Here is a 14,418-nt window from a genome sequence, read left to right as displayed (position 1 = left end):
GTTAATTTAAGATTTCAAGATTCAAAGAAATTACTTATTTCAATGACATTTCAGGACATTGGCAATTATATCATTTTATATCAAAATGTAAATCTTTATAGAGAAATACTTAATTTTAATTATTTATTAAAAAATCTAACCTACACAATACTTTTATATTATGCAAAGAGTTTATTTTAGAAAATTGAAAAACAGAAAAGCAGAGAAAAAATAAGTAAAATTACTAGCACTGTTTATTTACATGGTTACAATTCTATTACACACTCTTGTACATGCTTCTTTAAGAGAATTTAAGTTTGATATACATTTCACTAAGTAACAAAGGGTGACTTTAGACCATACAAAAATGAAGTTTCTCTTAACAGCTATCAAGTTATTCTATTGTGCAGGAAAAAATACAGTGAACATTTGCATATTTTTTTTCATAATATTGTTGAGAAGACAGCTAAATAAAAAATTAGCTAGTTGGTTTTAAAACAACATTGACTGACAGTGAGGTAGACGTGTGTGATATGGTAAAAATTGTGTAGGTACTATTACACGAAAATGATTTAAATTATATTTTAAATAAAAATAGAACCATAGCATTTTGTGAGCTAGCTTTATCATCTAATGACAGGGCCAATGTTTATCCTTTTTTTTTTCCCATTCTCTTACATCACTGTCCTTATTTGTTTAACCAAATTTTTATTATTGGACATATTTTCTGATTTTTATCTTTTAATAAATAGGAGCAGAATGATATCCTTGTATGTACTGACTTGTGTATCTCCTGAAAAATGTCCACATATTCTATATTAAAGAGCTGTGTAAAACTATGTTTTTGGGAAGAGGAGAATGGAAAAAAAATTAAATATTGATAATTATGATCCAATGTCATAAAGATCAGAAAGCACGGTTTCTGAGAATATTCATTCTTATTGTATATACACTAATATGACTGCACACTAATATAAATATTTGAAAAATCTATATAAACAGCATAAAAAGAAAAGACTCTTTTAAGTGTGTGTGTGTGTGTGTGTGTGTGTGTGTGTGTGTATGTATACATAATACGTCTTTAGGAACTGATGAATTAATATGAAAGATTAGCTTCCCCGAGGTAGTTTAAAGTCAGTAAAATTATTTACAGTACAGCTAAAAAAAAAAAAAAAAAAATCCAAATCTTAAGACTTGCCCTGCTTTTGTCAATGGCTGGCTATAAGTACTTTTTTCTACTCTGTAAGTGAAAAAGTCATTCTAAAGAGTGAATCAGTTAAATTTTATTGCAAATATGAACATAATGCTTCCAGAAGGGAATGATGTTGCCTAAATCTCAAACCACCCACATACTCCCTCCTAAAGAATAAATTCAACAAGGACTACAAGAACCATGCCTTCTTCATTATTAGGAGATACAGGATAACGGAAACTTCAAAACATCAAGTTGAGAAACTTAACACCAAATTCAACAGAGCACTCACTGCATCACAATCTTGAGCACACAAAAAGCCAGGGAATACAAGATTAAGAAGACTCTGGGAGAAAAAAAACGTGAGTGAAGGACATACATGAATGACAGACAAAAAGCACCACTAGAAAACAAAAACTACTACAGAGAGTCAAAATGGATACAAGACTGAGACTTGGTAATTCATAGCAATGGCTACAAGGGAGGACTTGAAATCAAGTGGTTCTGAAGGCAGAGGCCTCAAGAAGCAGGCATAGAATCAGATAAATAGGGGCTTTGTTCCTCCTTTCAGATATAATGATGAAGGTAAAGGAAGAAAGAGAGAAATTAAGGGCCCTTTGGAGACAAAAGAAAAGACAGGTAAACTAATTCCTCCTTATCAACATTCATTAAAAAAAATGATATATGGTGGATCCAGATGGCTAGGATTTCAAAAAAAATTAAATTCATATAAAATTAAGGAAAGAAGAAAACAGAAAATGTAAATAAAAACACTTTATTTCATAGATTCTCTCCTAAAATTATGAAACAAACAAAAACTGTAAACACCCTCCAAACTGTATTAGGTAGTCTCAAACAAGCATTTGGATTTATACAAAAAATATGCAAAATTAGAAATTAAGACACTAAGAACAGAAACAGGTAGAACAAAGAAATACATGAACAGCTGATAAAGTTTAGGAAATAAAATGAAAGAAAAGAAAAATAAAACATCTCAGAGATGGAGAACAGATTCAAAGAAAAATTCAATAAAGCATCTTGAAGAAAATCAACTGGGGCAGTTAGGTGGTGCAGCTGGTTGAGCGTCATCCAACTCTTGATTTCAGCTCAGGTCATAATCTCACAGTTTCAATGAGTTCGGGCCTGATGCTGGCTGTGAGCTGATAGCATAGTGCCAGCTTCCCCCTTCCCTCTGTGCTTTCCCTGCTTGCATGCTCTCTCTCTCTGTCAAAATAAATAAATAAACTTAAAAACAAAAACAAAAACAAAAACCTGGGAGGCTCAGTTGGTTGAGTGCCCGACTTCAACTCAAGTCGTGATCTCACAGTTCGTAAGTTCAAGGCCTTCATCGGGCTTTCTGCTGTCTGTGCACAGCTCCCTTCGGAGCCTCTGCCCCCTCTCTCTGTGCCCCGCTCCTTCTCATGCTCTGTCTCAAAAATAAATAAACATTAAAAAAAGAAAAATAATTTTTGAAGAAAGTCAAGAAAACTACCAAGAAAATGAAAATGAGATAAAGAAAATAGCAAAGGAGGATCCCACATATCTATAATTGATATCTCTGAAGATGAAAAACAAAACAATGAAAGAAACCAATACTTAAAATTGTGATTCTAAAAAAAACACCAAACAATAGAAAACAAACAATGGGAAACTTAAAAACAGAAAACATTTTGTTTGGGAAAACAAACAATAGAAAACTTTGTTTTCTAGAAATATTGTTTGGGAAAACAAACAATAGAAAACTTAAAAAACAGAAAAGCTAAAATGAGTTGCAATGATCAATAATGCAACCTATCTTTGTAAAGCCATTAGACATTAAAAACAAAGAAAAAATCTTCAGAGACTGGAGGCAAAAATAACAATTTAGTTTAAGAGTAAGAAAATAAAGGTTGTTATCAAGAATAATATTCAAAGCGAGTTCAGAGAAGCATTTTCAAGGTAAGCAGTTTCAAGCCAAGGATTTTATACCTAGTCAAGCTGCTCTACAAGTATCAAGTCTACAGGAAAAAGTTTTGAACCTGCAAAAATTCAGAGAATGTTGCACACATCTGCCTCTCCAGAGGAATCTTCAAGAGGAAAAGCTTTGGCCAACAAGAGATAACTTTGGTAAAAGGACTGATGATGAGTATCTATTTGCCGAGCTATAATGAAAACAAATATGGGGGCACAGGATAAAGAATTGAAGGTAAACTTGACATAATCTAAGTAAAATGAAAATGCAGTTGAAAAAATAGGAGAGAAAGGGAGAGTTGAATAAGATCACTCATTGACTACTGTTTAGGTAATATGCAGGAGTCAAAGGACAGGGTTTAAAATGGACTGGAAAGTAAAATATTACATAAGAAAATGGGAAAGTAAGGGCATTATATAAAATATGTAAATACAAAGATAAATAAACCATGGAACAAAAATATGTATCTTTCTAAATACCACAAACTTCTTAAACATTGCAAAAAGAGACATCTAGACAAATACAACATAGAATACCCAATAATTAGAATGTACAATATTATATGACAGAGTTGAGAACACAAGGAGTATATTTTAATGTGGATTAGTTTAATGTACCTACTAGAAGGAAAAGATGTCCAGACTAGATCAAAAAGCAAAACCTAAGTCTATGCCATTTATATGAGACACACAAAAATGTTATTCAAAAACGCTAAAAATAAAGGAATTTGCAAAGATACATGAGGCAAATAGAAACAATTAGAAAACAAGAGTTGAGATCATGTATCAGATAAAAAATAATTTAGATAAGGACAAAAAATGTTGGGGCGCCGGGGTGGCTCAGTCGGTTAAGTGCCTAACTTTGGCTCAGGTCATGATCTCGCGGTCCATGAGTTCGAGCCCCGCGTTGGGCTCTGTGCTGACAGCTCAGAGCCTGGAGCCTGTTTCCGATTCTGTGTCTCCCTCTCTCTCTGACCCTCATCCGTTCATGCTCTGTCTCTCTCTGTCTCAAAAATAAATAAGCGTTAAAAAAAAATTAAAAAAAAAAGAAAAAATGAAACAAGACAAACAGAAAACTACAGGATATGGAGAAATAGAAATACGTTACTAACAGAAGACTTTCACACAACTCTCCATTCAACAGATCTCAAAATAAGAGGAAAAAGGCATTAGAAAGTCTTAACCTAATAAGGTATATCTATCTGTCTTATGGATTTGTTACGAACATTATGCTCTTATAATACAAATTATACCTTCTCAAGCATACATGGAACATTAAACGATTGATCAAATATTAAGTCAAAGTAAAGTAAGTATTATCACGCAAAATATGAACAATACTCCGTGATCACAATGAAAAAGTAGGAATTAAAGAAAATCAACCTATAAACAAAAAAGCTCTCCTACCAGGAATTTTTTAAAAAACAACAAAATCCTCAAACAACTCTTGAGAAAGGGAAAATATAAACAGAAATTTCAGGGTTTCTGAAAATTAATAAGGAAACACTATATTTTGGAATTTATGGGAAGTAGTTTTTATTCTTTTTTTTTTTTTTAATAAAATGAGGATTCCTGAATCTTTTAAAAATGTATTTAGTTTTGAGAGAGGGCATGAGTGAAAGAGCAATAAGCAAGGGGCAAAGAGAGAGAGGGAGAGAGACAGAGAATCCTATGCAGGTTCCAGTCTGTCAGCGCAGAACCTGAAGTGGGGCTCGAGTTCACTCGAAGCAAGCCTTGAAATGATGAACCGTGAGACTGTGACCTGAGCCGAAGTCAGACGCTTAACCAACTGAGCCTAAAAGTGGCTCTCCTAAAGTGGTTTTTATTGTTAAAACAACTATATAAATAAAAATAAGGTATGAAAATAAATGAACAAATGCTAAACTAAAAGGAACCCAAATTATCTTTGTTCAATTCTTTATCAAATGGAAAAGAAGACCCAATTAAATCATGTGATTTGTCCAAGGTCCTATAGTTTGTGGTAAGACCAATTAATTAGTGCTTCTACTAGATCACTACTTATTTTATTGCTTCTATGATGTAATCCAAAAGATCTTCACCATATTTAAAAGCATTCATGTGAAAACTAACACAAAAGTAAACCGTATTTCATGGTTTCCAATGTCATATGACCATTTGAACATCATCAGAACCTTCTACTGTGTAAGAACCTTCTAGTTTTAAATGAAGCAGTAATGATTTCTATAAGCTGTGTTTAATGTACTTTTCAACACACAAAAAAAGTGTGTTTTTTAATAAATGTGAGGTGCTGAGCAATCCCAGTAGGTAATTTTGGCAACTTCTGTGGTCTTTCAGTACTACTACAGGGAAAATGTTACGAAGGTTCAAAATAAACACAATACACTTAGAAGTACAGACTGAAGTTGATCTGAATTTAACAATGTTGAATATATTTAAAGAAATGTTGCCACTAAAAAGACTGGGCATTTTTTGGGCTAATTATAAACAACAGCCATTATCAAGATCTGTGAAGGGTCTGAGAATTTACCCTCCTTGAAAGTTAACAGGTTAGCCTGGCATAGTCTGATGGATGACAGCAGTAGACACAAAACTCCTGGGCCAGAAACAAAGGACAGTTTATTACTCAAACAGCAAGAACCAGAGTACCTGCTTTTTATCTTATCCATTGTTTTGCAAAATACCAAAGGCCCCAGACACATAGTGGACAATAAACTTAACAAATGCTGCAATCAAAACTAAGGGAGATTTTTAGGAATATAACACCTTTGAAAATTGGCTATTAAGTACGGAGCATATTCTCAGAATGAAGAAGGACAACTGTTTACATTTGTATCTTTGATAGTACAACCCGCAAACACAAATTAGGGTTATAATAAACCCCTAGTTTTACAACATAAGCACCTATTATTTACACATTCAGTACTAGGTTGAATGGCTTCCCAAACATGCCTTGAAGATGGAGGAAGGGGCCATGAGGGCAGGAAGGCAAGTGGCTTGTAAAAGCTGAAGACGGCAGCAAAATGATTCTTTAGGGTCTCCAGAAGGCATACAACCCTGCTGACATCCTTGTTTTAAGACTTCTGACTTGTAGAACTCTAGGATAAAATATCCTTCTTGTTTTAAGCCATCAAATCTGTGATAATTTGTACAGCAGCACTAGGAAACTAACAGACTTTCTATCTCCTACCAATCTTCATATTACAAAGTAATTCATTACACTACATTATTTGGACAAGCACAATGTACCATAAATAATTACGTATCTTAATACCAAGTTATGAAATTACCAAAGTAAATTAAGATGCAATATGGATGGCTTAACCTTTCCATATGACAATACTCACTCTTGGAGCCAAGTTGGTTATTGCCTTAGTTTTAAATGTAACCACATGACAACATAGGGAATGCTACCTCCCAAGTTATAGCCCATACAAAACTTTTAAATCATGTTTAAATACCAAACCTATATGGGTAGGGATGCTGTACCCAAACTAAAATTTCGGTTTAGTGCTATCGTAAGTAGGCACGGAGAAACTAATAAATCCAATGTCTTTCTAGACCATGCAAAAACACCATTAAATATTATATTATGAAGTTATCCCCCCTTCCCATATATTTATTCACAAGAAATCAGGCACTGCCTTTTAAATAAGACTCTTCTTGATGTATTATCACAAATGGATAGATAGCACCTCAAATGTTAGTATTCCCTTCAGCATGGTAAGAGGAAATTTAACCCATAACCTTTTTGCATCCTTCTCAGAGTGTGTTGTGGAGTTTACTTGGGAAGTTCATGTTAAACTTTCAAAACTCACAAACTGTCTCTCATTGCTCTAAATTCTAGATTTATGTACATTCTGACTCAGAATATCTAATATTTATTTATTTATTTATTTATTTATTAAAACTGTTCATTTACTTTGAGACAGAGAGAAGGAAAGACAGTGCAAGCAGGGGAGGGGCAGAGAGAGGGAGACAAAGAATTCTAAGCAGGCACCATGCTGGGAGTGCAGAGCCCAATACAGGGCTTGAACCAAGGAATCCTGAGATCATGACCTGAGCAGAAATCAAGAGTCTGATGCCCAAATGACTGAGCCATTCAAGAGTCCCCTCTAATACATTTTTAAAGTGAGAAGTCTTAAACAACATTTTCATTTTTCTTGGATTGTATGAAAAACTAAATAGGTTATAATTTGGCCATATGATTTTAGTCATATTTTAAGAATGAATTACATTTCAAATGGATTATGAAAGCCAGTTGCTATAGCAAATTCCACTAAGGTCCACTAGATTAATGATTTTAATTGCGAAGATAGGGAATTTATTTATTTATTTATTTATTTATTTATTTATTTAAAATTTGAAGTAATGGACAATTTTCAAAGAATGCTTTGGATGATGGGTAATTTTTAGGATTTTCAGCTGTGGTGTGTCTTACCTGACAATACATCTACTCTCTTTGTTATCAATGAATGGCTCCGCACAAGAGTTTGAAAAACAAGTGAAATTGCAAGGTTTGGGGATAACACTCCAAAAAGCCTTAATTTAGTTAAAAAAGTAGAGAGCTCTGAAAGTACAAATGATATTTAGAGGCTTGAACAATAAAGAGATGCGACAATTCCAGCTTTTTGGCTAACTATTCAGAAGTGAAAGTACATTCTAACCAGCTTGTTGGGAACAGTTCTGCTTCAAGAACATAAGAAGGAAGCAAACTTTAACATGGCCAGGTAGTAAGCTATCTAGTCCAAACGAAATGGTTTTAGGCATTATACAAATCAGTCACCGAATAAGTTACGCTTATATTAACCTCTGCCTTCCATTTCCTGATATAAAAAAGGAATGAAAAACACAGAGCGTAAGGTTCTTCCAGGTTAAGAAAGGTGTCTTACACATCTTTGCCCCTAGATTCCAGTATAAGACATTTGTTGAAAGGACTGGACCAGAGTAAAGAAATTTAAAATGCCTATTTGTTAGTGAGAAAAAAGAAAATCTAAAGGAGGTCAGTAAAATCTCTTATCAATAGAAATGGCCAATTCAGGATTTGCGAATAAAGTTTCAGTTGCACGTTTGGGCGTTTTCTTTATGAAGCAAAGGTAAGAACAAATAACTGGGAGAATGGGAGAAGGTAAAATATGACTTAGGGACTCATTGAAACCTACATATCATATTATGAATGGGTGGGAAACTACCTTAGCTAATAAGCCAGCTAAAAGATTTATATTCTTTCTGAGAAAAGATTTCATACCAACTGTAAAACTAAGATCCATTTTTACACCCAGCAACAGATATTTTTCATAGCAGCTAAGTAATGTATTCCAAGGACATTTTATATGTACTTGGTGTTGAAAGGTTATCTGGTCCCTGCATGCACCACACATGAACATGGTGAAAAAAATATTCATTAGAAATTGAAAGAAAACACACCAGTTCAGGGCTTATAAGATAATTTTGCACTACGACATTTCTAGTGTATGGGGTTAATTCTACATAAAATGACTAACCAGAAAGGAACACTTAGCTTTCTTTCATACAAAATAAATTCCAAAACCTTTTTGCAGAGAAAAGTATTTCTCTTAAATTTTAAAAAGGTCTGGGCACCTGGGTAGCTCAGTTGGTTAAGCGTCCAACTTCAGCTCAGGTCATGATCTCACGGCTTGTGAGTTTGAGCTCCGTATCGGGCTCTGTGCTGACAGCTCAGAGCCTGAAGCCTGTTTCAGATTCTGTGTCTCCCTCTTTCTCTCTCCCCTTCCTCGCTCATGCTCTGTCTCTCTCTTCTCAAAAATAAATAAAAACATTAAAAACGATGAGAAAAAAACTTAAAAAGGTCTTTCTCTATTGTAGATTGAATATAATCATCTCAAATATTCTACAATTTCAAAAGAACAAAATCCATTACTCCATATGGAAATTTGATTTTGTATCAAAGTCATATGCTACAGACTTAGGGAAAAAATACCTAGATATATTTCAATTTAGGAAAACGTTTTGAACATTTCTGAGTCAAATAAGTATGGCTTAACACATTAACTGACAAAAAAAAAAAAGGAAAAACGTTACAAAAGACAAAAGGAAAGACAAAAACCACAAATGAAACCATTCTCAACTAGAAAACCATGGATCAGGGATAAATAATGGGAAAATGAAGATACCAGAGTTATATTGCAGGTGCTAAATACGGAATACTGCACTAAACAACTTTAAAATGAGTGCAAGAAAGACTCATACTAAATTAGACAAGCAAAACTTGAGCAATTTTACTCAACAGTACAGAAATCCTATAAAGGTTTTCATTTTAAAAAAAAAGGTCTTTAAATTTATCACCAACACAAGAGAAACAAAAATGATCAGTAATTTACTAATCAAATACTAACTAAACTTAGCTTCTGAAACTGGGCTTAAGTAGTTTCTTTTCCTTAGGTTTCCTTAAAATTACTGAAGTTTGAAAATCTTGGAGTTTATCCACTTGGGAGTTCACTCGTCAGGGGAGCAGGGCTCTGTGTTGACTTGTGCAAGACACACCTTCTTTTACTGTTAGACATTCAATCCAGCTTTATTTTCTAGCATCAGTATAATTTCTTTTATTTAAGATTTCAAATAGAATTATCCAAACCATTTTAAACATTAAATAAAGCATTAAATTCTATACAATTTATATGAGAGTAGTTAGCAATCCATTCATTAAAACACTGGAAATATAAGAGACTTAAGCTAATGAATAATTCTACCCCCATGCGGGAAAGGGCTAACTCAGCAGACCTGGGATGCTCAAACTTCATGTAACTGAGAAAGGTTTATCCTCAGGACTGGCCACTGACTAGCTCTTTGGGATGAGTTCAGAACGCTTGGATATGTACACATAGAACCAATGTGATCAGATAGTTTATGCTAACAATGTGATTGATGGTGGCTATGTCTTTGCTCTGGGAGGCTTAAGTCTTAGCAGTTGAGGAGGACAGTCATGCAGATTAATTCATGCCTACGTGACTGGCTCCCAACAATGTGGGCACCATGACTCAAGTGAGGTTTCCTGGTTGGCAACTCTTTGCAAGTGTTGTCACACAACATTGCTGGGAGTGTGACCATGTGACTACACTGGGAGAGGATGCAGGCTGCAAGCTTATGCCTGGTGTCTTCTGGACTTTCCCCTCATGTGCCTTTTCCTTTTGTTGATCTTAATTGATATCCTTGAACAGTAATAATCTGTAACTGAGCATAACAGCTTCTCTTGAGTATTATGAATGCTAGTGAATCAATGAGCCTAAGAAGAAATGATAATCCAAGAAAGTTTAAGAGATCCATTCAAAGAATTACAATAGGGCTAAGCCTGGAATCCCCACAGTTTGCTTTTTGCCATATCCTGTCAGTGGTGATATATTAGAAATTGTTTTCATTCTTTCCTAATCACATTCAACTAAAGTTGCTCAAGTTTCCTACATTAAAAGTAGTCATCCACTAATAATAAGATTCACCAGAATATTCCAGTTCCTTTATTCCATACTATGCTGCATGCTACTGCTTTGCTTATATTCAAAATAGCAAATGTAACTGGAATTAGGTAATCCCAATTTTGATTATTTGGCTATCTCCTTGTCTTTGTTCTCTCCAGAGTACTGAGTATACTGACTCAAAACTAGATAACCAGTGTAGTGTTGTCTCTCATTCAAGGGAGAAAGTATGTTTGCATCCAAACTGTTCTGTATCAGGCTGTGGGGAGGGAGACTGAGTCAAGACAAAAATAACTTAGACGCAGTAACCATGCTGACATTTTTAATTCCAAGAGGCTCTCATTAAAGTTGGGCTTTTAACTTAATAAACTACAAAATATGTTTGTATTCTCCAAAATGTGATTAAAATTGGAGTATGTTTAGCTTATGAGGGGCTAATACTGGACACAAGGAATTAAAGGGTGACAAGAGAAGTCTGAATTCTTAAAGATTTTTTTTTTTTTGGTCTATTTGGAAATGAGGAAAGAAATGCATTTCTCTGAAATAGAGAATCTGAAATAACCCGTGAGAGCTACTGACATCCAAATCTTCATGCTTTTCCAGATGGAAATCTCATTATGGTTACCCTTCAGTGACAACAAAAAACTCTGTTCCTAAATATTGTTCTACTGTTTCCTAAATACATTTCTACCAGATGGAACTTCAATAAGGTATACTCTGTCATCATACTGCCAAAGGATTTTTTCCAAATAAAATATCTCCATCTTCCTCCTTCACCTATTCCTGTGTTCCCGACTGCAATTAATGGCATCTCCAGCCTCTGCTACTCAGATGAGACAGCTTAGAGTAATCTGACACTGTGGGCCTCTTCGTCATGCTTCTGTTATGTTCCTACCCTCCCCGCCTTTTGCTTTCTCTCCTGTAATTCTGTTGAATTTGGTCCCCTCTTTCTGACTACCCATAGGTTCAGGATTTCATTATGGATTATGTGTATTGTAACAGCCTAACTGGGTTTCCAGCCTCCAGGCCCAACAACTTCCAAGGCCCATTGTGTCAAATGCTGAATACAGAACAAAGACAAAGACCTTTAGTCTTATATTCAAACTCTTTCATTATCTGGTTTCCATGTATCTTTCCTATACGTATTATTATATACTATATAGTATATATAATTATACTATAGTACATATAATTATATATAGTATAAATATATAGTATACACTATATACACTAGTGTATATAGTATATATAATTATTATATTATATAACAATATATAATATATACAGTAATAGTATATACAATTATATACTATGAAGGGTCTCATAGGCCATCCAGCTTTACATAACATCTACAAAAATTTTACCTCCTCCAGTGTCAGCATCTTTAGTAACTGTCTGCTTTTTCAGTTTTTATTTGTGGAATGCCTTTCTGCCATCGGTCACCTACCTTTTACACTCCCTTGGTCTCCAGTTAAAATCTATCCATGTTTCAACTCTTGGTTTCTAAATGCCACTGAAATGAAGCAGGGCTTCTTAGAGAAATGGCTGATTACAGATTGGAAATATGAAATGTATAATCCCTACAACATTTTGTTATGACAGAAAAGGAAGAACTAATCAGATTCTCTCAAAAAGAGAATCTTTCTCTCAAAAGTCACGTAGCCAGCTTAGAAGGGATACTACTGGTCAAACTTGGGTGTCAAATAAAACAATGACAGCAAGAGATCATAAACCCAGTGACCACATAATTTGTTGTTCAAAACAGAACACATGTGGGAGTGACATGATGCCATATTAAAAATTAAACTGAGACAGGTGGTGATTATCAGAAGAATCCTGGGGAAATCTAGCCTTTAGGGAACCATATAACTGTAACTCTAGTTATCTCCAAAAGCTCTTTATTTTATCTTAATTCCATTGCAAGTAGGCTTCTGCCCCCAATTATTCCCCTATGCATATTTTTGTGAAAGTCACCAATGGCTTCCATGTTGCTCAATCTCATGAACAGATCTCAGTACTCCTCTTACTCAGCGTATCAGTACCATCTGGCTCTTCCCCTAGTTGACAATCATCAGCTTTTAACACGTTAATTCCTCCTTCTCCTTAATTTCATTTGACTTAGAGGACCCACAGTCTAGGCTGTTCTATCTTAGCCTCCTTTGCTAGTTTCCCTTCTCTCTGGCTTGAGAGTGGACCAAGATTCTGTGCTTGGTAATTTTCTATTCACTAGTATTTAGTATTTAGTGATTTCATCCAGTATCCTGACTTGAAATATCACATAAATGTCAACAACTCCCCAAAGTCACTATCTCTAATCCAAATCTCTTCTGCACCCCAGACTCATTTATCAAACTGCTACTTCACATCATCTCTCCTAATCCTTCCTACTTTACTGTTTTTTCCATTGCACATTATTTACTAGCATGATATATAATTAACTTAATATGTTGTCTTCCCTTGGCCAACAGACACATGAAAAGATGCTCGACATCACTCACCATCAGAGAAATACAAATCAAAACTACAATATCACCTCACACCTGTCAGAATAGCTAAAATTAACAACACAGGAAACAACATGTATTGGCAAGGATGTGGAGACAGGGGAACCCTCTTACAATGCTTGTGAGAATGCAAACTGGTGCAGTCACTGTGGCAAACAGTATGGAGGTTCCTCAAAAAGTTAAAAATACCTATTGTCCTTTGATCCAGTAATTGCACTACTAGGTATTTATCCAAAGAATACAAAAACACTGACTCAAAGGGATACATGCACCCTGATGTTTACAGCAGCATCAACAATAGCCAAATTATGGAAAGAGTCCAAATGTTCATCGACCGAGGAATGGATAAAGTTGTAGTATATATACACAATGGAATATTAGTAGGCCATAAAAAAGAAAGAAATCTTGCCATTTGCAACAACATGAATGGAGAACAGAGTATTATTCTATGTGAAATAAGTCAGAGAAAGACAAATACCATATGATTTCACTCATATGTGGAATTTAAGAAACAAAGCAAGTGACCATAGGGGGAAAAAAAAGAGACAAGGACTAAGACACATACCCTTAACTATAGACAACTGATGGTTATGACAGGAGAAGTGGGTGGGGGGATGGATGAAACAGGCGATGAGGATTAAGGAGGGCACTTGTGGTGAGGTGCACCGGGTATTGTATGTAAGGGTTGAATCACTAAATTCTAAACATGAAACTAATATTACACTGTGTATTAACTGGAATTTAAATAAAAACTTGGAAGAAAAAAAATACGTTGCCTTCCCCAATTCTCCCAAAAAAGAAGTTATGAAAGATCAGGAAACTCTGTCTAAATTTCCCCCCCTCAGATGTATCACAGGAGCCTAGAAAATCACATGGCATGTGGTAAACGCTAAAAAAATACTTAAGCTATACATGCTTACTAGGTATTATGAATTGTTAAAGAAAGATCTTTGTTACCTCACTATTGGGTATATAGCACAATCCAGACCTGCCAGCAAACACTGTCCCTATTCAGGAACTATGGCAGAGAGTACACTTAATAACTATGTCTTTCATTCAAGTTTACTACTTCTTATTTTTCTAAATAAAAAAAAAAAATGGGGTGCCTGGGTGGCTCAGTCGGTTAAGCATCCGACTTTGGCTCAGGTCACGATCTCACAGTTTGTGAGTTCGAGTCCCGCGTCGGACTCTGTGCTGACAGCTCAGAGCCTGGGGGCTGCCTCAGACTCTGTCTCTCTCTCTCTTTCTGCCCCTCCCCCACTCGTACTCTGTCTCTCTCTCTCAAAAATAAATAAAACATTTAAAAAAATAAAAAAAAAAAACACCAGTTAATTTTTACTCTTGCCCACATTGAGATGTGACTATA

At 34.9% G+C, this 14,418-nt stretch overlaps 1 protein-coding gene across 1 annotated transcript in view; it reads right to left on the bottom strand.

Moving 5' to 3' along the window:
• Positions 1-14,418, bottom strand: part of SRFBP1 (serum response factor binding protein 1) — a 66,877-nt gene that overhangs the window by 18,647 nt on the left and 33,812 nt on the right. The window lies entirely within an intron of this gene.

The sequence above is a fragment of the Lynx canadensis genome, chromosome A1 (genome assembly GCF_007474595.2).
Source record: "Lynx canadensis isolate LIC74 chromosome A1, mLynCan4.pri.v2, whole genome shotgun sequence".
Classification (NCBI taxonomy): domain Eukaryota; kingdom Metazoa; phylum Chordata; class Mammalia; order Carnivora; family Felidae; genus Lynx; species Lynx canadensis.
Note: the sequence above shows the minus strand (reverse complement) of the source record. Positions and strands in the feature narration are given on the sequence as shown.